The following is a 27,074-nucleotide window of genomic DNA, read 5'->3' as shown; positions in this document are numbered from 1 at the left end:
GTTGCCACTAAATCGGTATTTGTTGCCACCCTTAAAGAGGTTTCGTCGAGTGTCTTTGACCCTTGCAATTTTTCAAGGGGCTTCTTTGATACATGGGCTGACCCTACCCTTACATATATTTGGAGAAGCGGCATCACTACAAGGGATGACCCTTAGCAATTTTTCAAGGAGTCACTTTCCTATCAGGAAAACGTAACACATTCTTAGGGGATATTTTTTGTTTATTGTTTAAGGTAAATAAAACTGGGAAAATAAAAGTTGGACTTAAAACCAGGAATGGGAAACATATCAGGAATAGATGCCACTGCCTCACTCTGGGTGTTTTGGGTGGGCCTTTCATGTGGCAGCATGGAATTGCTGCAGATGTGCCACCTTAGCCTCTCCTCTCACATGCTGCATGAAGCCACAGCTCCCAGAAACAACGGCATGGCAGATTCAGCGCACCTGAGAAAATAAAGCTCAGGACACATGATAGGAACAGTTACTAATCCCCTAAATTCTAGTGACTGAGGGCTCCCTTACTAAATGGTGTGTTCTCTCTCCATGTGCCTCAGAATGTCTGTGGCCATGAAGTGGGGCCATCTGCCCAGGCCCAAAATAGCCCCACAAACTGTGCATTTCACCTGGGGATCGAATTTTCTACCCGAAAAACTCCCCTAACAGTGCAGCAAAATATTGCTAAGTCGCTGAATCTTTCGTTGGCCCGCTGGATTGTTCTGCATCACCGTAGGTTAGATCTGGGTGTAATTCGTATGCTAGATTGTGAGAACCAACTTCCACATACTGAGTCATACAATGACTCTATGTACAGATTGAATAACATATGTGACAGGATTGACCATATGGTAACATCAAATATAGGGCGAATGGGCACTGGCTCACTATTCCACACCATAATTTTCTTATAGCAACCAGCAAAAAAGGATGGAAGCCAGAACGGAATATGTCTTCCCATCCCAAGTCGATTTAGAATTTAAAATTTCCTAGAGATCTAGCAGCACCAGGAGAAAGGCGACCATCTTGTCCAGAATGGGGAAAACATCACCCAGCATGTGCAATGTCAACATCAGAAGCTTTTTTCAAGAGACAAATTCACCAATCTAACAAAATACTCTGGAAGTAGAGTGCAAATCCTGGGACTTCAATTAGGTGAGACACGTGTAGCAGGAACACTCAGGGTGCAAGTTGGTAGAAAAGGAAACTGCCTTCTTCCCATGTTTGTGCTTACAACTAACGCTCCAAACCCACGCCTGCAGTGCCAGGAATGGACTACCTCACTGCTCCATTTAAGATTGGTGCATATTATACCCTTAACTTTCACTACTGAGCAGAATAATCTGCACTAATGGTGCCAGAAAACAACACTCAAACTTCAATACCCAATCTTGTCAAAATAGTATGCCATAAATAATGTACAGTATTTACACTGCGCACCTTGTTGTTCAACGACATGCTTGCCAAATGACCCTAAGCCTTACTGCTCTAAGACATGCTTACAATGAATAGGAATGCTCCTCATAGACTTACCCAACACTTTAATGCTCAGTTCCCAATCTTAATTAAACATATTTGGCCTTTGCCAATCACACTCGCGTAACCTTTGCCACTTCAATAGTTTAACCTAACCAACGTGTAAGTTATCTTATAAGCAATCGTTTTGTCTTGATCACACGCGTAACCCTTGTTATGTTAATGGTTTTACCTAACCAACGTGTAACTTATTTTATAATTCTTCATTTTATCATTATGCTGCCACATGAAAGGCCCACCCAGTTTATTAATCAACCCCTTTCAGACCTAGAATGTTCACGCAATCCATTCCCACATTCTAGAATCATGTTCCTTATGAGAATCCAGAAACACAATTAAGCACTAAACGTGGCGATGATCAGTCACCACCGTAGTGTTTAACATTTTCCCAGAAACAGTGGTGATCAGACTCCGCCATCGAGAAAGTTTCCAAGATATTATCCTGCACACATATGTACACCTATAGCATATCGCATTCTATGACTTAATTCATAAATGAATATTACACTCAAGAGACCTCATTTAGAGTATTTGCACATGCAGTCACAAACATCATTATCAACATTTGCACCATAATGCATTTACAATTTTGCACCCTTATTTTTTTTTTAATTGTAGTTTACAATTGTGGTTTACAATGTATCCTGTAGTGACAACTGCAAAAATGACCTGTACCTTAACTCTTGTCATCAACTCCAATCGCCAAAGGCCTGACATGTCACCAATAAATTCCTAAACATTCATTGCAGTTGTTGGCTAGACTATGATCTTTAAATGCCGCACATGTTCTAAAGTCTTCTGTTGTGGACAGCAACAGAGCCATCAACGACCTCATACTTGGCTAATGGCGCATCAACATCTGCATTTTTTATCTCAATCTGCTTGATATGAGCGCCTAACAAGCAAACAATAAATAAATAAATTGATAGCTATTTAGTTCCCTTCATAAATAAAGTCAAATAAATAAAGTCAACCCTAAACACAGTAATTCCCCCCAGATCCACCCAAATTCACATAGATAGTTTGTAGTTCAAAATATGCATGCAGCCTATCCCAAATTCACAAAGTTAAATTGAGTACCTTCATATGCCGGCTTAATAAGAACTACAAATGTAACCACGATTAGCACATGGCTCTGCTTGAAATGTGCATAACATGTATTGCACATAGAGTGCCGATGATTGAACGCACATTAAAAGGAAAAGAAATAACAAAGTGTGCTGAATGCACGCCATCTAGCACACCACACACGTTCCAAGGTCCTTTTCTTCACTCTGCTGCTCATCATGTCAGCACCACCATGAATAGGAGAGAGCACCGGCTACTTGAGATCCAGAGAAAGGAACTCTCTGACATATTTGCCAACCCTACCGATTTAGTGGCAACAAATTCCGATTTTTGTAAAAAAAAAGAAATATATATATTTTTTTATTTTTTACAAAAATCGGTATTTGTTGCCACTAAATTGGTAGACGGTAGGACTGCTTAAAAAGCGGTATCCTACCGCCTAAATCGGTATGGTTGGCAAGTATGGATTCCACAGGAGTCTTCCCTTCCCCCTGAAGCACTCCCTTGTGCACCCTCTTCTTAAGAAACCCTCTGCCGCCCCATCCTGCCCGGCTAACTATCGCCCAATCTCCATCACTCCTTTCCTGGGCAAACACTTGGAAAAGCTGGCCATCTCCCAGTTCAATCGTCACACTGAATCTGTTGGTTGTCTCCATGATCATCAGTCTGGCTTCAGTGCTGCCAGAAGCATGGAAACTGTCCTCCTGAACATCAATGAAGACTTGCTCTCCAACCTTGATTCCAACACACCCTGTGGCCTCATCGTACTTGATCTCTCTTCTGCCTTCGACGCGTCAACCATGCCATCATGCTCAACCGTGTCTGCGATAACTGGGGATCACCGGTCAGGCCCTGGCGTGGCTGACCTCTTTTCTCTCTGATCGACCCTCACAGGTTCAACTTGGTTCCTTCCTCTCCTCTATCTCTATCACTACCTGTGGTGCTCCCCAGGGGTCTAACCTCTCTCCCTGGCTATTCAACCAATACCTGGCAATTCTTGCCCACCGCATTGCTGCGCTCTGCCCCAACTTCCAGTGCTATGTGGATGACACTCAGCTCATTTTCAGGCTTCCCTCAGCCATCTCTTCTCCCTCTCTCATCTCCGACTGTCTGTCCGCCATCCAGGAGTGGTGTGCCGCCAATGATCTCTGCCTTAATGCCAGTAAGACCGAGATTCCCCTCATCAGCACACCCACATCCTCCTTTCCTGTTACTATCTGGCCGGACTCTCTTGGCCCTCCTCCTGCACCCACCTGTGAGGCTAAAAACCTTGGGGTCATCTTTGACCCCACACTCTCCTTCTCTCCAACGTCTTTAAGAAGTCACACTACCATCTGCAACTCCTCAGAAGTATTCTTCCTTTCCTCTCCTTCCCCCAGAAGCTCACTGTCTCCAGAGCTCTGGTTCTCTCTAAGCTGGACTATTACAAAAGCCTCTTTCTAAATATGCCTGCTTCTACTCTCCGCTCTCTGCAACTCATCCAGAACAGGACTGCGAGACTTGTCCTTGACCTCAAGCCCAGGGATCGTATCTCTCCAGGACTGAAATCTCTGCACTGGCTCCCAGTGGCTGCGAGGATTAAGTTCAAAACCCTCTCCATTGTCCACAAGGCCTTCTGGGGTCTGGGGCCTCAATACCTTCAACTATCGCTTCCTAAACATCTTCCTTCTCAAGCTCTTTGCTCATCCGCCTCCAACTCCCTCAGGGTCAGTCTTCTAGTGAATAGATTTCACACAAGATTGGTGCCAGAGCAACACGCCAAGCTAGAGGCACCCCGCGACGAGCAAATAGAAAAAATTATAGCGGCAGACATCAAATGCAGATACACAATAATACTTGCATGGCCGTGAACGCCGATACGGTCAAATTTTACCGATACAGTTGTTGTGTATCTCTAACAAGAGTGAAATAGATTCATCAACAGATGCAACTTTATTGATAACTGTTTCTACGTTAATGTGTATTAAGAGTTAAACATTCTCCTGAAGAAAGTTCCCGCAACCACCTTAGAGAACTGAAACATGTCGAGTCGTCTGACCCTAGTTTAACACTAGGGACATTTTAGAAAAACCCACTAAAAGGACCCTAACTATTTCAAGATGGCAAAAGCCTCTGATATAGTTTTAGATTGAACTAAAACCTTCAATACGATAAATCCCCCTAATAGAATAAGGGTTTGATGTCACAAGTCATTCATCTGTTTTTTAGCCATATTTTTATATTGACTATTAATTGCGATAAGAAACAATTTATTGTTCTGTCTTTTCATAATGTGTATATTATGATTAAAATGAATTGTTTACGTATCAGTGAATAGTTTCTGACTATAATGAACTAGAACTGTGAATGTTGACATGAGCTAACTACTTTCTCTGTACAAAAAGATGTGCTAGCTTTGCCACCATCACCGCCACCAACATCACCACCAATGCCAGCTGCGCAACCAGCAATACCACCAACACCTAATGCTGTACAAGCTGTGCCACCACTGCCACCAACACCACCAGCACCAGCGGTGCAACCCGCAGCACCACCACCTCCTGCAGTGCCAGCAGTACCACCATCACCACCATCACTGGTTTCCACTGTCCCTCCCGTCCCCTCCAGAACACCATGGGAACACCAGCCACCGGCCTATCGTGGCAGGTCCAGCACGGAGGAGGGGATGACCACACACCCTACCCGACACCGTCTTTCAGCCTGCAGCACTGCACAGCCCCCTCCTCCACCCATGCCCAGCATCCAGGACATGGATGCGCGACTGCGTGCAATGTAGGACAAGCACAGGTCAATGGTGACACTTGCCCAGCTACAGCTCAATGAATTGTGGCTGCTGCATGAGTGCATCCAGATCAGCAGCCACAGGAGTGCACAGGCACAAGGCCGTACCACCAATGCCCTACTCATGCTGGCCCACAGGGGAATGAGGAGATCTCAGCCATGACGGGTCCTGCTCGCACACCCTGCAAGTCACCCTTGAGCGCTTGCAGGCCCAGGGGTCTGACCCACCATTAACCATCACTACCCCTGAGAGTTCATAGCAGGGTAGCCCAATGCGCTGCTTCGAGCGGATTGCTTGATTCCTGATGAAGAGGTAGCACAAATAACACTTAACATGACAATCTGGTTCGTTTTGTGACTATGGGGTGTTTGGGGTGGTGTGGGATGGGAGTCTGGGGGCATGGGAGGGCTGTGTGTGGGGAGGGGGCAGATGGATATAGGAAAGGAGAGGGGGTGTGTGGGGAGAGGGGTGTATGTGGGGAAGAAGAGAGGGTGTGTCAGGAGGGGAAAGGGGTGTGTGGAGAGGGCATGGGGAGGGGGATGGGAGGGTAATGGGAGCAGTGTGAGTCAGTAGGGGATATGGGGAGTGGGAGGGGACATAGAGTGTTGGTTTTGGCATTAATACTTCAATACATAGTTTTCAATTGAAGCAACGAGTAGACATTCCTTATTTTGGTATAAGTATTTATTGTGTTTGCACATCATATGCAGTAAGGTGCAAGGGAAGTGCAGAGTGAAAGTGGTACTCAGAAAAAGTAATCTATGAGTTCTTCATGAGCCATGTGCCCATCATTGGGCCCCATGTGCAAGTGCATGGGCCCAGGTGGAACTGCATCATCATCCTCTGGCAGAGGAAAGTCCAGATCTGGGGACAGGGGTATGTTGCATCGATGCAGATATTATGCAACTTTGCACAGGCCAGGACTATTTGGCCAACCTTCCCGGGCTTGTGCATAAGCGCACCCCCAGACTGGTGTAAGTATCTGAAACATGCCTTCAAGAGCCTGAAGGTCCGCTCAATGGCCACCCTGGTCCTCACATGCACCCTGTTGTATGCCATTCCTCCTGTGTTTGGGGATCCCTCCGAGAGGTCATCAGCCATGGAAGCAACGGGTATCCTGAGTCACCTTCAAGGGGTAAGGACACATGTGTGAGTAAAGATGCTCGGCAGTGGTGTTGCCTGTGACAGCAGAATCTTAATGGTCAGTCTGTGCATGCATGCCCCATGTCTCACCAGGACCGGGACATACATCTGATAGCCCTAGGTGGCCTATTCTACATTGGAGGGAGGATTGGGGGGTGTTGCATTCAGGTACCTGTAGCGAATTACATGGGGATGGCCTTTTGAGTTTGAAATGGCTTGGTCAATGGCTGCTACATTTCCAGTCATGTGCTACCCTTGTGTGTTGTGGCCTGTCTTTTGAGGCATGTGCTGGTTGGTCCTGCATGTGCAGGGTGCTTACCGGACATTTGTGACATATTGCCTCATTACGACCCAGGCGGTAGAGTGATAACGGCGCCGGTAGAGCTGCTGGTGCCGTTATCACTCTACTGCCTCATTACGAGGTCTGCTAGCGGGTCCCGCTAAGGATGACTGGTCAGACCAGGCGTCCTTAGTGGGACCCGCTAGCAGACCAGGATGCTAACAATGGGCCCATCATTAAAGGGCCCGTTGTTAGCATCCTCCCCATTCCCATTGTGCCTATGGGGGCTCAAATGGGAATGGGGACGTACCGGGTCCGGGTCCCGCAAAAGGGATTTACCGGGCCCTCCAAGGTCAGAATGGCCCGGTAAGTCCCCTTTTGCCAGACCCGGATCCAGACCTGGGTTTGGTGGTAGCCATGGCTACCTTCAAACTCGTAATGAGGCCCATAGTTCCCCCCCAATTTGCATGTGACCCATGCTGCATTGTAGGTGCGAATATACATGTACTCACCCAACATCCAGGTGCTTTGACCTCTGCGGCATGCCATGTAAGCCAGCAGGGTGCTGTTCCACAGGACCATGAAGTCGTGGGTTGATCCTGCGAACTGGACAGCAGTGCGTGATGGTGAGGTTGGTGTCACAAATCACCTAGATATTAAGGGAAGATAACTGCTTACGGTTCCTGTAGACCTCCTCTGAGGCATGTTGGGGGGGGGGCGGCAGCTCTATGTGCATACAGCCCAATGCTGGCCACACATTGGGCATGCCCGCATTTTCATAGAAGCAGGCCTTGGTTGCACTTACCTGTGCCTGGGTAGTGGGGAGGGCGTTGTGCTGGCCCACATGGCACAGGAGGACCTCCAGTACCTGCACGGGCACTCCGGAGAAGACAGGTTGTGAAATGACATGCAGCTGGCTCACAAAGTGCTGGAATATGTCACTTGCCAGGAACTGCAGGACCGGCACCAGCTTCAACAGCGGTGGTATGGCTGCCCTGATGCCGATCCTGCTCCCAATGTCAACCTGGATAAGGGGGAGGAGATCATGTATGGCCTCCCTCTTTAGGCGTTACAGGGTGTGTATCTGGCTGTCCATGAGGGACCAGTGCGAGGGATTATTATTATAATTATAATTGTTTTTTTATAATGCGCTTAATACCAGAGATTGGTTTCTAAGTGTGGGATCAGGATTCAAACATGTGTTGCGCTGCATTGTCTTGCTTCCAGGACAAATGCGTTGCCCCTCAGCTATCCCCCTCTCAAGGCATGACTGTGTCTCCCCACCTTCATCACCTGTATTCCCATCCTCATCCTCCTCGTCCTTCTTTCCCTGGCCTCCTGTCGCTCTAGCACCAGCCCCAGAAGTTGGACATCAGCATGGAGCAGCTCCAGGTCCATGGTAGCAGCAATGAGTGGCAGCATGGTTATGTTGGAAAGTGTTCCTGGGGAAGGTGTGGCCCTAAAGTACTGTGCCTGTATGCATTGGGGGCACCTGGGTGGATTGGGTACACCTTGTGGGATGATTCAACCCACTTTTGCTCTGCCATGCGGCATCACTGTGTTCTGATGGGGCCAGAGCCATCAAAATGGCCGCAAAACACTTGTGCGCGCCAAAACCTCTGAAAATCGCGCTTTGCAAAGCACAAAAAGATGGCTGCCCAATCTGCCATGCATGTTGTCAGTGGTGGAACAGAGATCTCACTCCTGAAACATATAACAGAGATCTCACTCCTGAAACATATCACTGGGCTCCACAACATGTGAAGATGGAGTACAGAATTAAAAGCAGTGCTTTGCTAGATGAAACCCAAATTCTTGCTTTAAATCCTTTTTTCTTTGTTGCTGAAACTGCAGCATATCGGTACAAAACACCCTCAAACATCCAAAATTCTTACTGGGTGCTACAATTTACTTAGTGCAAGAAACCATTGTGAACTTATAGGGGGTAATTCATAGAATTCAGTGCACAAGTGGCGCACGCGGCTGGCGCACAGTGTGCGCGTGCGAATCCCTGCGCCAGCCGCGTGCGCTAAAATCCATTTCCGCGCACAGCGTATTCATGGATTCCAGCCACCAAAACCAGCCGTGGCGCACAGTGGCGCAGCGACCCTGCAGCAGCGCCAGTTACGCCCCCAAGAACGCCTCTCGCGCAGGGAAAAGGCATCAAAATCCCCAATCCAGTGCAAAGGGCTGCGCTAACCCTGTACCAGCACGGCAAGCGGGCTACGTGTATCACTGGGGTGCGTGGGAAGTACCTCACGCGATTGGCCCCGTGCGAGCAGGGTACGCGTATTTCATGGGTGCGCGGGAAGTTCCACACGCGATTTCAGCAGGGTACGTGTATTTCAGGGGTGCGTGGGAAGTTCCACACGCGATTGGCCCCGTGCGAGCAGGGTATGCGTATTTCAGGGGTGCGCGGGAAGTTCCACATGCGATTTCCGCAGGGTACGTGTATTTCAGGGGTGCGCGGGAAGTTCCACACGCGATTTCAGCAGGGTACGTGTATTTCAGGGGTGCGGGGGAAGTTCCACACGCGATTGGCCCCATGCGAGCAGGGTACATGTATTTCAGGGGTGCGCGGGAAGTTCCACACGCGATTTCCGCAGGGTACGTGTATTTCAGGGGTGCGCGGGAAGTTCCACACGCGATTTCAGCAGGGTACGTGTATTTCAGGGGTGCGCGGGAAGTTCCACACGCGATTGGCCCCGTGCGAGCAGGGTACATGTATTTCAGGGGTGCGCGGGAAGTTCCACACGCGATTTCCGCAGGGTACGTGTATTTCAGCGGTGCGCAGGAAGTTCCACACGCAATTGGCCCCGTGCGAGCAGGGTACGCGTATTATAGGGGTGCGCGGGAAGTTCCACACGCGATTCCATCAGGGTACGTGTATTACAGGGGTGCGCGGGGAGCACCACACGTGAATTGCACGTGTGGGTTCGCCCAGGTGTTCCCTCTACACCCTCCATGGCCCCTGCAGGTGTCTCACACCACAGGGGCCTACCCTGCACATGTCCTGCAGGCACCCCATCCACCATGGCCATGCCCCCCAGCCAACCCACATGTCAACTTGCACTACTGCCCACCAACGCATGTCCCCCTGCACCCCCAGCCACCAGGGGCACCCTCTACCAGGCCCCCACCCATGTCTCCCACCACCCCCACCCCCAGCACTGTGGGGCACCTGCCAGCAGGCCCCCACCCATGTCTCCCACCACCCCCACGCCCCAGCAGGGCAGGGGCAGCCTCCACCAGGCCCCCACCCATGTCTCCCACCACCCCCACCCCCCAGCACTGTGGGGCACCTGCCAGCAGGCCTCCACCCATGTCTCCCACCACCCCCACCCCCCAGCAGGGCAGGGGCAGCCTCCACCAGGCCCCCACCCATGTCTCCCACCACTCCCACCCCCCAGCACTGTGGGGCACCTGCCAGCAGGCCTCCACCCATGTCTCCCACCACCCCCACCCCCCAGCAGGGCAGGGTCACCCTCCACCAGGCCCCCACCCATGTCTCCCACCACCCCCACCCCCCAGTAGTGCAGGGGCAGCCTCCACCAGGCCCCCACCCATGTCTCCCACCACCCCCACCCCTCAGCAGGGCAGGGTCACCCTCCACCAGGCCCCCACCCATGTCCAACTCATGTCCCCACCACCCCCACCCCCCAGCACTGTGGGGCACCTGCCAGCAGGCCCACACCCATGTCTCCCACCACCCCCACCCCCCAGCACTGTGGGGCACCTGCCAGCAGGCCCCCACCCATGTCTCCCACCACCCCCACCCCCCAGCAGTGCAGGGGCAGCCTCCACCAGGCCCCAGCCCATGTCTCCCACCACCCCCACCCCCCAGCAGTGCAGGGGCAGCCTCCACCAGGCCCCCACCCATGTCTCCCACCACCCCCACCCCCCAGCAGTGCAGGGGCAGCCTCCACCAGGCCCCCACCCATGTCTCCCACCACCCCCACCCCCCAGCACTGTGGGGCACCTGCCAGCAGGCCCCCACCCATGTCTCCCACCACCCCCACCCCCCAGCACTGTGGGGCACCTGCCAGCAGGCCCCCACCCATGTCTCCCACCACCCCCACCCCCCACCCACCAGGGGCAGCCTCCACAAGGCCCCCACCCATGTCCAACTCATGTCCCTACCACCCCCACCCCCCAGCACTGTGGGGCACCTGCCAGCAGGCCCCCACCCATGTCTCCCACCACCCCGACCCCCCAGCAGTGCAGGGGCAGCCTCCACCAGGCCCCCACCCATGTCTCCCACCACCCCCACCCCCCAGCACTGTGGGGCACCTGCCAGCAGGCCCCCACCCATGTCTCCCACCACCCCCACCCCCCACCCACCAGGGGCAGCCTCCACCAGGCCCCCACCCATGTCCAACTCATGTCCCCACCACCCCCACCCCCCAGCACTGTGGGGCACCTGCCAGCAGGCCCCCACCCATGTCTCCTACCACCCCCACCCCCAGCACTGTGGGGCACCTGCCAGCAGGCCCCCACCCATGTCTCCCACCACCCCCACCCCCCAGCAATGTGGGGCACCTGCCAGCAGGCCCCCACCCATGTCTCCCACCACCCCCACCCCCCACCCATCAGGCCCAGCCTCCACCAGGCCCCCACCCATGTCCAACTCATGTCCCCACCACCCCACCCCCCAGCAGTGCAGGGGCAGCCTCCACCAGGCCCCCACCCATGTCTCCCACCACCCCCACCCCCCAGCACTGTGGGGCACCTGCCAGCAGGCCCCCACCCATGTCCAACTCATGTTCCCCAGCCAACATGTCATCACAATCTAGATCCCTGGTCCCTATGGTCAGCCTCCAAATGCAAAACACCCACCCGAGTATTGCATCCACCCACTCATAATATGCAATTACATGACAGAACACCAATTGCAAGTTCTGAAACAAACACATTTCCCTCACATACACCCAATGGGTGTCAGTGAATCTCAAAACCCATATCATGATATGCATGAAACCAATGAGATACTACACATTGAAGTTCGATAAAAAAATATGTATTAAAGGAAACATAAATAGAATCAAAAATAAAGAAACAGAAATGGGAATGTACAAAAATGAAAAGAAGCATGTCCGTGAAAAAAAGCAAAACCAAAAATCATAATCCAAAGTAATGGTGTCCAAAGTCACTGTCCACAAAACAAAATCCAATGGGAAATAAAATTGAAAGCCATTGCTCCATGGTTAAAATGTGAAAGAAAAATACAATCCAACAGTGAACTATGTACATACGAACAAGCCAGGGTCCATTATCCCAACAAAAGAAATGAAACCTATCTAACTACACTAACTAATAAAATAAACTATATACAAAAATGTGGCCAATGTCCAAAAGGTCCAAAATAAATCCCAAAAAAAAGGAAACCTAACACTACCTACATAACTATGTACAAGGGCAGCGGGCTAGTTTGACGGCTCACTTTTGGATGTCCCGGGCCAGGGCATCATCAAACTCCTGCTCAATGTCCCGGAGGCGGTCCTCCTCCATGGCCCCGAGGGTCCACAGGGCCGTCGACGTGTCCACCTCCAAACCCCTGCGGATTGCCTCGAGGCACTCGGCCCGCCTCAGGGCCCTCCGCATGGAGTTCTCCGCCCTGACCATTGTGAGCCGTGCCTCTTCCGCCCGCTGCCGCTCCGCATCTATGGCGTGGCCCAACCGCTGCCACACGGAAGACACTCCCTGTCCTGGGTCCTCCTGCCCTCCGGCTGATGCCTGCCCCTCCGATGTTGAAGGCCCCGAGCCTTCATGGCTCCCACCACGTTGCTGCTGCTGCTGTGCCTCTGCCCGTGCACTGCCTCCTGCTGCCTGCACATCCTCCGCCGGCTGGGGTGCAGTCGTTGATGTGGCTACCCCTGCTGGACGTCCGACTCCCGACTGTGGCAGGGATGCCTCCTCCACCAGCCTGGCCGCACCGCCAGAGGCAGCTCCACAGGGCACCCAGGTGACTGATGGGTGGGAAGATGGCACGGAGGACGACTGGCGCGTAGGGGGTTCCGTTGAGGAGGGGGTCGGAGCAAGCCCCATCAAACGGAGGAATCCGGCCTGGGTGACCTGTCCCAGCAGGCCGACACGGTCAACGAGCCATTCGAGATGACGTGCAGTCTCCTCATGAAAAGACTGCAGGTCACCTCGCATGGCCCGTTGACGCAACGCCACACCAGTCAGGACAGGCTCAACCCGGACCCGGATAGCCACGTCCGCAGGCAGAGGAAGGCCAGTAGTCGTGAGCTCATCTCCTGCCTGAAAACGGGTCTGGACGTAGGCCGGCCTGCTGGTGCAAGATGATGCAGAGACAGGATCAGGGACAGGATTGCACACAGGCACCTCCGCGGCGGCCTGTGCTGCCTCCTGTCCCTGGTCCTGCACTGCACCACTAGCACCAGTGGGATCCCCACCTCCAGACCCCGTCTCTGTTGCTTGCACGGCCTCCTCCTCCACCAAACCCCCCACCAACCTGGATGACTCTGTGCCATCTTCCCCCGTTGGGCCCTGTGGGGTCCCAGCTGCCCCTTCTGCTGCCGAGGAGTCCAACTCCAACCTCCGCCTCTTGGACCTCCCCCCGGCAGCTGCGGCCTGGGACGCGGCACCGGACTCCTCACTCCCCGACGAGATGACAACATGGGAGGGGAGCCGGGCCTTGCGTCTCCGGCTGGCAGTGGGATCCCCGCCGCTGTGCTCCACAGCACCTTCTCCGCCCTCTTCATCAGTTGACGCTGCAGACAGGGAGAAATAAAACACAGGCATCAGGGCACTGTACAATGGACACATACACACATGACAGTTGTACATGAGTGGCATTGGCAAACCTCAGACATGCCATCACAATCCCCAACACACATGTCATTTCAACTCGCACACATGAGCCATACCACAGCCATATCGCAACTGCCAGCACCATCCATACACATACAACAGCAAGAGCAGGCAAAGCTGAGCCAGACATCACATGCAACACAGGAAGTGCACCACACATGTACACACACCACCACACTTGCATGCATGTGTACACCTCTGCCAAGTGTCGCAGTGTTCAGATGGGCATCCATGTCACATCTGCCAATCAGGCTTCCACATCCCGCTGTCACATGCATCCATGTTGCATCACTGTTGCACCCTTGTCAAATACACACAAATGCACATGTACACAGTGCTGATACATGCAGCTGAAAACAACATACATGCGTGACATCACGGACATGTCTACTTACATACACATTCTTCCAAACATGTGTGCCCACACAACTGCATTTGGCATGCAAGCCTACACACACAAGCACCATCCATGTCTCACACATTACAGCCCTCGCATGTGTTAGCCCCACGGCCCTGTACACCCCCACCCATACTCGACCCCATACAAACAGATGTGCAACCTGCACACTACTGAAACATCACCACACGCACAGCTCACAATCAGGATGCTTGTACACTTACCGCTCGACTCCAGACGGGTCTGCCTCTCAAGGACCTGGACGTGGAGTGCTGGGGATATGCGTTCCAGGACCCTCATCTGATCTTCTGACAAGTGGCCCCGGCGCCCCTTGGCATCCGCTGCCTTCAAGAGGCGCCAGGCCTTGTTCAGGGTCCTGGACCTGAAGTCCTCCCAGCGCTTCTTGACATGTTGGAAGTCGCGGACTGCCACCCCCTCCGCGTTGATGGCAGTCATGATGTCAGTCCAGATCCGAGTCCATCCTTCCTTGTCGGCGCGGGAACTTCCGAAGAGGGCATCATACTGCCCCAGGACTTGCTCCACCAGGACACCAACTTCGGTGGCACTGAAGCTGGTGCCCCTCTGCCTCTCTGGCCGGGGGTTGTCAGTGGTGCCAGATGTTGCAGTGCCCGACATGACAACCCCAGAGGCAGGAGTGGGTGGGCAACTGGGTCCTGGGGCTGGGCTGTGGAGCGATGGAATCCCAGTCGGGAGTCTTCGGTTCCAGCAGGGGTGGTCACAGCAACAGCACCCCTGGCTGATGTGCAGGCAGCAAATGGCAGGGCACGTGGGCAGCAGGCAGTCAGGCAGCAGCAGATGGCAGGTGGGTGCGTGCTCGGGGCTCTGGGGGGCAGTAGTTCGGCCTTCTGGGCAGGAGCGTGGTCTTCCGTGTGCTTACGCGTGGACAGCTTGATACGGAGTGAGTTGGCACGTGAAAATTCGGCACGTCAGCGTGTAATTCGAGGAAAGGCCCTTAGCGCGTAAGCGCGTCTGCACGCATACGCAATTTCATTGGACCGAAGGCCCTTCAAGCGCAAGCGCCCCTGTGACGTGACACGCACATGCGTGCATGGGCATTTCAGCACGCGTGAAAAACTGCACGTCCGCGTGTAATACGAGGAAAGGGCCCATGCGCGTAAGCGCGCGTGGAAAACTGCACGTCCGCGTGCAATACGAGGAAAGAGCCCATGCGCGTAAGCGCATGTGGAAAACTGCACGTCCGCGTGTAATACGAGGAAAGGGCCCATGCGCGTAAGTGACGTGACGCGCGCGTGCGTTTCCCTCAGCACGGGTTAAAGGTGAGCGGGCCCAGCAGTTCGCTGTACGTGCCTTTCGTGGAGACCGACGTGTGTTGCTTCTTCCTGTTGTTTCGCGCGCCATCACAACTTTACAGCTATCAAGGACGTATCTCTTCTTTTGGCGGGGGTATTGGCTACGCGTGTTTTTCTGCATCGCGCTAGTCAGACGGTGAGTCGCACACGCTCTTTTTCCCACTGCGGGTGCCCCTGTGTATCGCACCCATTTTCGATGTCATAGTAGCCTGCGTGTCCCACGCGTATGCGTTATTCGTGTTACTGGGTGCCACCGCGTCCTGCGGGAGGTTGAATCCACGCACGTAGGCTGCAGGGTTGCGTGCACGGTTTTACTGCAGTTTTGGGGTGCCTGAGCGTTGCGTGACCCGTCACCACATCACCGGGGTCACATACAGCCTTGCAGGTGCAGGGGGGCTGTTAACATTTTGCTTCCCACCCCCTTCACCCCAATTGCCCAGGTCAATTGTGGTGTACACCTCCCATTGGCACCACTCCATCTGTGCCAGCACTACTACATCTGTGCCATGGTTGGGAGGGCACCAAAGGTGAGGGGCGCCTCAGCTGGGTGTCCTCCTCGTGGCGGGCGTGGTCGGGGGCGTGGCCGTGGTGACCAGGGAGTAGGGGGACTCCAGGGTGTCCAGGGCGGCCACAGAGGGGGAAGAGGCAGGGGTGCGCCACTTGAGCACAATGTTGTGCCATGTGTCGGTGCAGCCATGCCACCACCCCCTGTGGTTCCGGGGGATGCAGCTCCTGCATCTGGCACTGGCACTCGTATGACCCGGCAGTCCGTTCCATCGACTGCCACAGGCCCAAGGGTAGTGGTAGCTGCAGGTGCAGCTGTGGACACCGCCACCCAGGCTCAGGGTCTGCCAGCGCAGGCTGCGTTGCCACTTGAAGAGCCCTTGGTAGATCTCCAACAGGCCAGGGGGGAAACCATAGGGGCACGCCGGGCTGCTCAGACCAAGACACGTGTCCCTGGGGCAGTCATGTCATCTGCTGCCCCGAACAGCCGGGTGTTGGCAAGTGCAGGGGCAGATGCACCCAACAGCAGCCCGGTTGTGAGTCTGCCAACCAGGACCGTTGCGGTCAATGACCCTGCCACGGCTGATGTTGCTGCGCAGGGTCCATTAGTGGGCACCCAGCTGCCACTGACACAAGTCAGGCCTTTGGTCATCCCTCCACCTGCCACTCCCTTGGCTCCATCCACCGAACCCACTGGCCATACTGGTCAGGGCGGCATTAGCAAGCCAGGGTCTGCGCCACAGTCCAAGAGGAGGAAGGTTGCACAGGCTGGGACCCCACACACAGCCACGACCTCCTGCACGTCGAGGAAGAAGCCTTTCTGCAACCAGCAACTGGACTTCCTCGTGGGCTACGTGCGGGGCCACAGCCGTAACATGCTAGTGGGTGCCAATAGTCAAACTACGGCTGCCCAATGTGATACCCACTGGAAGCATGTTGCGGAAAATGTCAGTGCATTCGGCCATGAGGTGCGCACGGCGCAAGAGTGCAAAAAGCGTTGGAATGACATCAAACGCAGCGCTAAGGCTAAGCGTGCCTCAAATTACAACTTGACTCTGGTGACTGGCGGTGGGCCTGAACCAGAGGAGGAAGTTCTCACTCCGCATGAGTCACTTGTTGCTGAGTTCATACCACCTGAATTGGTCGAAGGAGTGGGAGAGATGCTGGACTTTGATGCCCAGTCCATTGAGTGTTGATGCGTGTTTGTTGAGGACGTGTGTGTTTCACTTGTGGGATGTGTTGTGCATGATTGCTGCTACATGTGACGTGTACATGCTTCTGATGTGTAAGTAATGCAATGCTTCCGTCATGCATGTCTCCTCTGCCTGCATGTGGGACTCCATGTGGGCATGCTCCCTTGCCCCTCCTCCGCCACTCTGCACCCCAGTTCCACCTTTGCACTGGTCTGCTTCAATCTTGCCAATGTGTAGTTTCTTGTTCATGTGTCCTGTGTAGATGCTAACTTCCAGCGTAGAAACTGCCAGACATATGCCGTGTGGTACAGCCTTAGTACTCGATGCAGGGTATCTCACTTGTACTGTGCATGGGTCAGATGTCCCGCAGGGACATGAGTGCCCATTCATGCTCCATGTGCATTGCACACATGCCCCTATGTGTCCTTGACTGGATGATCACTATAATATGAGTCCTTGGTTACATACATTGCCTGCCATCTCATCGGCCTCCACATGTCAACTGTGGCTCAGTCCTGCGTTGCACACATGTTTAGGCTCTGACAATCTGTGTGGCTCACAGGCCTCAGCCTGTTCAATGGCCAATGACTCTGTCCAACTCTTGTTGTGTCCTCTTCACACGTGGGCGGCCTCCGGAGTTTTCATCATGTGTCCTGCCCACTGTCCCAGCATCACTTGCAGTGTTGTAATTTGAATCACATTAAGCTGTTGATGCCAGTCAACACTGCCTGTCAATACACAGGTGTATGGCCAGCCTTTTGATACCATGCTAGGCATCCCTGCTTTGGTCCTGGGGTGGAGGGGTGCTTGGCTTCTAGACATGGTACACATTGAATGCACAATACACGTGATGTGTGATTTTGACATTGAACTGCCTTCACATTTCCTTGCACATGTAGGTAGTGAGTGGCGTACACATTTTCTGCACTGCATAGACCGACTTCCATGGAAACTGCCACCTTTCAACAGGTCTGATCACAGAAGCTATTCAAAGTAGATCCAGAATGCATGCCAGGTCATATGTTGTGTGTCACATGTCTGCCGGATGCCTTTGCTGTCGGTGTGTGTGTCGTGTGCTTCTGACATGTGTAGTGACCTTTTTCTCTCTCTTTTTCAGGTGATGACGCAATGGAGGCGGAGGATGGTGTTGTCATGCCAGACACAGGGTTGGAACACCACATCAACCCGGCATCAACCCGGCAATAGTGGGGGTCGTGGGGTGGTAGGCCACGAAAACCCCCAAGTGCTGCAGTCCATCTTGTCTCTGGCTGCCTATGAGTCCAGCCTTGATGACGACTCTGACGTCCATGTTGAGTTGGATGAGCATCAAGTCCATGTGTCAGGGGTGAGTGATTCTGATGTGGACACTCCTCTGTCTGCGACACCTGCACTGAGGGATCAGACAGTCTTGGTTCCTCCGCCCGTGGTGGATCGGGACGCAGGGTCACCCTCCACACCAGTCACTGATGTGCCTGGGACATCACGTCGACGGGGGCATGTAGTCGTGCAGCCGCAGGCGGTTCCAACACAGCGAGGACCCCCGGTCCTTGGGTCCCGCAGGGGTCAAGCCCGGCAACGCGGTCGCCGCGCGCAACCGCTGTATACTGAGTGGGAGCAAGACATGACTGCCAATTCCGAAAGGCAGGGGGCAGCAATGGAGAACATCGCTGAGAGCATGGAGCGTGTGGCCCGATCTGTGCTCCCCCCTGCTAGGCAGGTGCTTCTCCAGCAGCAGGCGGCACGGTCCACGGCCCGCTCGCTCAGGCTGGGCATGGCGGCCTCAGACAGGGCACGCCAGGCTGAAATGTCGTCTCTGCGTCAAGCAATTGTTGCTCACGCAGAGGCGCACATGGATGCCCTGAGGGAGGAGTATGCTTCCCTCAGATCCACTCTGGGTGTCCTTATGATGTCCCAGATGCAGCAGGCAGAGGAGAGGTTTGCACAGTTTGAGCGTACCATCTCGGCTGAGTTACAGGCTTGCCGGGAGGTGCAGCGGTTGTCCAGCCAGGCCTTGCAGGAGGAACTCTGTGTTACACGTGCTACCTTGCAAGAGGAAGCACATGTATCACTTGAGGTTCTGCATGCAGACCTACGTCACATCGCCACACAGAACCAGGCTCACCCGTCCGGCAGACTTGCTGCCGACGAGGGGCAAGCTGCGGCTAGGCGTGGCCAGGCTACTGTGCCACGTCCTCCTTTCCAGGATGAGTCAGACTCGGACAACCATCTATCTCCCACATAGGTCGGGCTGTGCAGGCGTTGAGCCCATGGAGGATTTTTTTTTTGGCTCAGCATCATCGCATGTGGATGTTGAGCAGCACCCTGTACCTCCTCCCTCCTGGGTGCCTCCCCTCCCCCCCGGGTCGTATGTGGCCATTTTTGATTTTTCTTTTAGTTTAGTTAGTTAAGTTTCTGTTTGATAGTTAGTTTAAATAGGTAATGTAGGTTTTCCATTGTTAGTGTAATTAGTTAATAGTTGAGTTAGTTTAAAATTGCTAGTCTATTGTGCTTTCATGTGACGGTGCGGTGCTTTGTGGATTTTGAAGGCATCCACTGTCTGTTCCAGCTGGGCCCTTCATGGTTTTCTTGTGTATGTGTTTGCTGCTTGGGGTCCTTGACTCACATATGCCACTCCTGCCTCCCTTATCCATGGGCTCGCAAGGATGGTTCGGTGTTACAGAATATTACACAAGGGCTTTGGACTGTCATATCTGTGGCATGTCTGGTGCTGTGTGACTTGTGTTGACACCCCTAGTGGGGATGATTTAGGTGTCATTGTCCACTGTTCAGCTTTTGCTAGATGGGGTGTGTCATGATTAATGTGTACATTGATTGCTATGCATTGTGTAGTATGTTTCATATCTTTCCTGTACACGTGCTTGTTGCAATTCATGCTGTAGATAGTGTTCCACACTTTGGATGTGAAAGACGGACTGATGGTGTTATTTGTGATGTGACTCTCTGACATGGTCAAGTAATGAGATGCCTGATGAGACACACACAGATGACTTTGAAGCATTAATCATGTCTTTCATGCCCTTTCTGCAGGGGGATGAGCCTTCAGAGCACCTTTGCCAGCAGACATGGCCCATTGGATGACGGAATTCCGGACCCGTTTGTTGGTGCCCACATGCACATGTGTGCACAAGCAGAGGCACAGTGATTGCAGACCCACATCCTAGAACTGCTGACATGTTCCAAGGAACTCCAGGCAAGGTGAGCATCACAGGGGGGCCACGACACAGCAAAGCTTGCACCAGGCGAGTTGCACATGCAGGCTTAGTCACAGCACTGAGGGTGAGCTTAGACGAATATTGGTGTTGAAGCACACAATGCAGCTCAGATGTGTTTGTGGACTGATGGCTGTTGATAGTAGGGTTGTCTGGGACACATGCAGGGGCAGTGGCACATACCCTCCGGTACACCAAGGTCCATTGAGGCACTTGTATCAACCATGTAGCCTTCCGAGACATGGAAAGGGGCAGCTCACAGGGACATGCAGCAAGGGACATACTCGGGTGCAGTGCATGTCTTTTCCACGTACTTTATGATAAATGCACTGCCAACTTTGTTTCGGTCATGGTGGTACGCAACTTGCTCTGTAGTCATGGCTTGCTATATGGGTCTGTCTGCTTACCCAGGGAACATTGCATTTTGTGTGAATTGTGACACATTGGTGTTCCATTTGCCACGCACCCACCAGCGGCTGACTTACAGCATTGACTGTGTATGACCCGTCACAGGGTGATGTTATATATGGGTACGAAGCATCGACCCCAGATTGTCTGTTTGTAGAGTAGTTTGTTGCTATGGGGCATGTTTGGTGTTGTGTTTTTGTGTAATTGGCACGTACAGGTTGTTGACTGTGGCTCTCTTTGCAGCATTGCAGTGCTCCTGTAACCGGACCTGAGAGTGCGCAGGCAGGAGGCCAGCAGGAGGCCAGCACTCAAAACCAGAGCTAAGTGTCTTGTTGTTTTTCTTTTGAACTGCTCTGCATAGGCTTGCTGGGGAGTGTACTGATGCATGGATGTATGTGTGGTTCAATTTGGTATGTTTTTTCTCCCTAATCACCCGTGATCCTATGCAATTTTGAAACCTGTACCCTATACCCGGTTTTCCTGCTTCCCGTACCTATACAAGCAACGTTCCCTGACCCTCTTTCCCCACTGGGGTTGCGGATGCCTGTGTAAGCCCCGAACTTGCATGCGCCAAAACCCTAGAGGGGGTGGTTGGTTCGTACCACTCCTGAGCCTGGACTACAGAAGGCCATGACAATGATGTCCAAGTTTGTTTGGATTGTGTATGTGTTCATGCAGGTTGTACATTTTCGTGCAATCCCTAGTTTCATGTGTCATTCCTCCTCCCCTCTCCTGCCACTCATTCCAGTCATCCAGTGTGTCAACACCTGTCCCGACTGCATATCCCTGAACCTCCTTCCCCACCAGGGTCTCAGGGGCCTGTGTGAGTTTGACCTTGCAGGCACCCGGGACATGGTGGGGGTGGTTGTTTCGTGACACTCCTGCGCCTGTACAGGGGACCTGTGACAGTACACATCCATTCATGGTGCATCATCCTATGTCATGTACCACACATGTCTCACATCCTGTCGTGACATTGTTTTGCTGTGCTACCTTGGTTGTTGCATCATTGTGGTAGTACTTGGCCTTTGTGAGGTACTGCTACGTCAAGTCATCTACTGGAGGATGTTCGGGTTCGTTTTTATGCCTTGGATTTTGGATTTTGGAAATGAGTGTGGATTCTGAGGGTTCGGGCATCTTTTTACACACAAGGTGGGAGATGGTGACGAAGGGTAAAGGTGATCCTGTGGCCAGGTGGAATTGAGGGTTGGGGGCTCCATGACCCAGGTGCAGTTGTTCAGTGGGTCATGGTCATTTGTGAGGGAGGGGGGGTTGTTGTTGATAGTTGCCTTGCCCTGCAGTGTGATGGGAACTCTGACATAGTAATGGTGGTATCCTATGTACATGTTGTGTTCTGCTGATCAATGCCTGTTCATGTGTTGTGTTTTCCTATCAGGTGCGACGGGATAGTTGTGGTTTGACATGCTGGGGTGTACACATGGTGGATGTTCACATGTGATGTGTAGGGAACACTGATGGTCACTTGAGTGCACATGCATATGTGGAGTGCATGTCCTTGCAGAGCCACACACTTGCACTCTGATGCACTACATGTACTCCCACCCTTGCATATCCACATGTACACTGTTTGCCTTCTGGTGCCCACTGTGTCCCGGCAGCACATGTTCTGTGACCGATTATGGATCCAGTACATGCCTAATTTGATGTTTGATGTGGTCTGTCACTTAGATGTGATGCTCAGGGTGTGCCTCACACACAATGGCTGTTCACTGTGCTGTGCGCTGAGCAGTGTAATGCAGGAGTAGGACACTGCACACATGAGCTGCAGTGTTAATTTTGCAGTGCATAATGTGCATGTAGACAGGCATTCATTGTTATGTTACGTCTACGACTGTTGTAATGCATTTGGAAATGACTTATTTTGGGTGGGAGATTTTGTTCGTCTGTCATTTCATCTGATTCCGGGTCAGGCATCATAGTCCGATGCCACTGTACATTTAGGACATGGCAATGTGTAGCTTATCGTTACTGTGTTGGTGTATGGGTATTGCTTGCCATGTCATGTTGATGTTTGGGAGGATTTGAGTGACATGACAGTGATGGCCATGGCCTGTTTTGCAGGTGTGTGTGATGCACACCTTGCATGTCCGGGTCATCCGCTTCTCAGAGCAACTAGCTGGGGGTAGATTTCTCTCCACAGCAGGGCCCTCCCCCTGGAACAGACTTCCTGCCTGACTTGAACTTGAGGGGAACCATCTCCAGTTCTGGAAGCACCTCAAGACCATCCTCTTTGCTTCTGCTTCCTCTCTGCCTCTCCCTTGCAGAATTCTTCACTGGAACTGCACAGGAGCTGCAACTGGGCCACTCTCACCGACCTCGGTCCCTGGCCCAGCCACTCTCCACTTGCACTGCCTCCCTGGCAACCCCTGCACTGCAGTACTGTCTCTCTATCCCTACAGCCCTCCCTTCCCAGCACTTGTCTGCACTTACCTTTGCAGTTGCCACCAGCCGACCTATGTATTATTTTTTTGGGCTACTTCCCCTGTACTGGACTCCCCCCCACCCTTCCCCTTGCACTTTTCCCTTCCCCCTACCCTTGCACTTGCACGATCTCAATGACACCTGGCCTAGTAGGGAAGACAGACCGTTGTCTGTCTTCCCTTGTTCCCCCCTCCCTGCCTCATTGCGCCTTGAAATACTTGTGTATGGCCCATATCATGTCATATGTCATATGTGTGCCTTTTGGTCACACAGGATAGCTTGTGTTTAAGTAGCTAGGGATGCAGACAATGTGGCACTTCCATGGCAACTATCTCAGGGTGGTAGGGTTGTGACAGTTAACTGTCTCTTTGTCATCATCGATTGTCACCTGGTATGTGCCAGGCCTGTGTGCACTCCGCAGGGGTGGGAGTTTAGGTGAAAAATGTGGCCACAAGCTGGGTCCGGGCTTCCTCGCCACGTGCCCTGTCCACTCCCATGGGCAGCGCCTGTGCCTGTGGTTGGGGATGTGGGGGCACCACCATGTCCACCGGGACGCCCTGCCGTGTTGCAACATTGTGCAGGACACATGCTGCCACAATGATCCTGCACACTACTGGTGGTGCATAGAGTAGTTGCCCACCAGAGCGGTCAAGGGAGCGGAAACGTGACTTGAGCACTCCGAATGTGCGCTCCACTATGCCCCTGGTTGCAATATGGGTGGCGTTGTATCTTACCTGGGGTGGTGTGGTGGGGATCCGGATTGGCGTCATCATGTGGTTGCTCAGAGGGTAGGCACTGTCCCCTGGGGAGGTGATAATAGTTGAGATCATTAGGGTTTGGATATTTGTCTGTGTGTGACTTGCATGCATGTGCAAGGGCATTTGTACTGACCTAGGAGCCATGTGTCGCCATGCTGCCCAGCTTCCAGGGCCCGGCTCAGGGCGGACATTCTGTATATGAAACTGTCATGGGTGGAGCCAGGGTAGTTTGCATAGACAGAGGTGATTATTCCCTTTGCATCACATACCACCTGTACATTGATGGAATGCCAGTGCTTGCGGTTTCGGTAGATGTGCTCAATGGCCCTAGGTGGACGTAGGGCCACATGGGTGCAATCTATGGCACCGAGCACTTTGGGGAAGTGTGCCACCCTGAAAAAATCCAGGACAACGGCCTGCCTTTCTGCGGGTGTTCTGGGCATGTATATGTGCCTGCGGACTGAGGAGCGCGCTGTCATGATTGCCAGTACCTGGTGTAGGCAGCGTGACTGCGTGGCCTGTGAGACCCCCCCCACTATGGCAGTGGTCCGCTGAAATGACCCAGTGGCCAAAAAATGCAGGACATTGAGCAGCTTCTCCAAGGGGCTCAATGCTTGGGAGCAAAGAGTGGGGGATGTGAGGTCATCTTCCCACTCCCTGACCAGGTCTAGGATGATATGGGGTGGAAACCTATACCTGCCGTAGACCTGGTCGTCAGGCATCCCAAAAAGGCTTGTCCGTGGTGCGAAAATGCGTGCCCTGGCTATTCTCCTCCTCCTGCGGTGTCCCACGATCAGTGCAGCGACAAATGGGGCATTCATCGTAGCTGTATATACGTGTTTGTTGTTTGCGCGCACTATTATGCTGTGCACGGGGACGCCTCCGCCTGCCTTCGTGTGGGCGGACGCGTTGACGCCTGTGCACGTCTTTTGCCTTGCGCGGGTTTCCCGTATTCGGATACGTGGTAAGACTGTAGGTCCGAGTGTCATCGCGTGTGATCGGAGGGGAGTGAGCGTACACGCGATTGGCCTGGGTACATGTGTTTCGGGGTGCGCGGGAAGTTCCACACGTGATTAGCCTGGGTACGTGTGTTCCGGGGTGCCGGGAACTTTCACACGCGATTGGTGGAAATCCACGTGTGTTCTGTAATCACGTGCAATGAGGGAAACATCCGCGCGCGTCACGTCACAGACGCACTCACGCGCTAAGGGCCTTTGGTCCAATGAAATCGCATATGCGTGCTGCCGTGCATACGCGCTAAGGGCCTTTCCTCGAATTACACGCTGACGTGCAGATTTTTCACGTGCCAAATCACTCCGTATCAAGCTGGCCACGCGTAAGCACACGGAAGACCACGCTCCTGCCCAGAAGGCCGAACTTGTGCCCCCCAGAGCCCCAAGCACGCTCCCACCTGCCATCTGCTGCTGCCTGACTGCCTGCTGCCCACGTGCCCTGCCATTTGCTGCCTGCACATCAGCCAGGGGTGCTGTTGCTGTGACCACCCCTGCTGGAACCGAAGACTCCCGACTGGGATTCCATCGCTCCACAGCCCAGCCCCAGGACCCAGTTGCCCACCCACTCCTGCCTCTGGGGTTGTCATGTCGGGGCAAACACCATCTGAGACCACTGACAACCCCCGGCCAGAGAGAGCAGAGGGGCACCAGCTTCAGTGCCACCGAAGTTGGTGTCCTGGTGGAGCAAGTCCTGGGGCAGTATGATGCCCTCTTCGGAAGTTCACGCGCCGACAAGGAAGGACGGACCAGGATCTGGACAGACATCGTGACTGCCATCAACATGGAGGGGTTGGCAGTCCGCAAATTCCAACATGTCAAGAAGCGCTGGGAGGACTTCAGGTCCAGGACCCTCAACAAGGCCCGGCGCCTCTTGAAGGCAGCGGATGCTAAGTGGCGCGGGGCCACTTGTCGGAAGAACAGATGAGGGTCCTGGAACGCATATCCCCAGCGCTCCACGTCCAGGTCCTTGAGAGGCAGACCCGTCTGGAGTCGAGCGGTGAGTGTACATGCATCCTGATTGTGAGCAGTGCGTGTGGTGATTATTCAGTAGTGTGCAGGTTGCACATCTGTTTGTATGGGGTCGAGTATGGGTGGGGGTGTACAGGGCTGTGGGGCTAACACATGCGAGGGCTGGTATGTGTGAGACATGGATGGTGCTTGTGTGTGTAGGCTTGCATGCCAAATGCAGTTGTGTGGGCACACATGTTTGGAAGAATGTGTATGTAAGTAGACATGTCCGTGATGTCACGCATGTATGTTGTTTTCAGCTGCATGTATCAGCACTGTGTACATGTGCATTTGTGTGTATTTGACAAGGGTGCAACAGTGATGCAACATGGATGCATGTGACAGCGGGATGTGGAAGCCTGATTGGCAGATGTGACATGGATGCCCATCTGAACACTGCGACACTTGGCAGAGGTGTACACATGCATGCAAGTGTGGTGGTGTGTGTACATGTGTGGTGCACTTCCTGTGTTGCATGTGATGTCTGGCTCACCTTTGGCTGCTCATGCTGTTGTATGTGTATGGATGGTGCTGGCAGTTGCGATATGGCTGTGGTATGGCTCATGTGTGCGAGTTGAAATGACATGTGTGTTGGGGATTGTGATGACATGTCTGAGGTTTGCCAATGCCACTCATGTACAACTGTCATGTGTGTATGTGTCCATTGTACAGTGCCCTGATGCCTGTGTTTTGTTTCTCCCTGTCTGCAGCGTCAACTGATGAAGAGGGCGGAGAAGGTGCTGTGGAGCACAGCGGCGGGGATCCCACCGCCAGCCGGAGACGGAAGGCCCGGCTCCCCTCCCATGTTGTCATCTCGTCGGGGAGTGAGGAGTCCGGTGCCGCGTCCCAGGCCGCAGCTGCCGGGGGGAGGTCCAAGAGGCGGAGGTTGGAGTTGGACTCCTCGGCAGCAGAAGGGGCAGCTGGGACCCCATAGGGCCCAACAGGCGAAGATGGCACGGAGTCATCCAGGTTGGTGGGGGGTTTGGTGGAGGAGGAGGCCGTGCAAGCACCAGAGACGGGGTCTGGAGGTGGGGATCCCACTGGTGATAGTGGTGCAGTGCAGGACCAGGGACAGGAGGCAGCACAGGCCGCCGCGGAGGTGCCTGTGTGCAATCCTGTCCCTGATCCTGTCCCTGCATCATCTTGCACCAGC

The sequence above is a fragment of the Ambystoma mexicanum genome, chromosome 6q (genome assembly GCF_040938575.1).
Source record: "Ambystoma mexicanum isolate Mex_15411 chromosome 6q, UKY_AmexF1_1, whole genome shotgun sequence".
Classification (NCBI taxonomy): domain Eukaryota; kingdom Metazoa; phylum Chordata; class Amphibia; order Caudata; family Ambystomatidae; genus Ambystoma; species Ambystoma mexicanum.
This window is presented reverse-complemented; position numbering follows the sequence as displayed.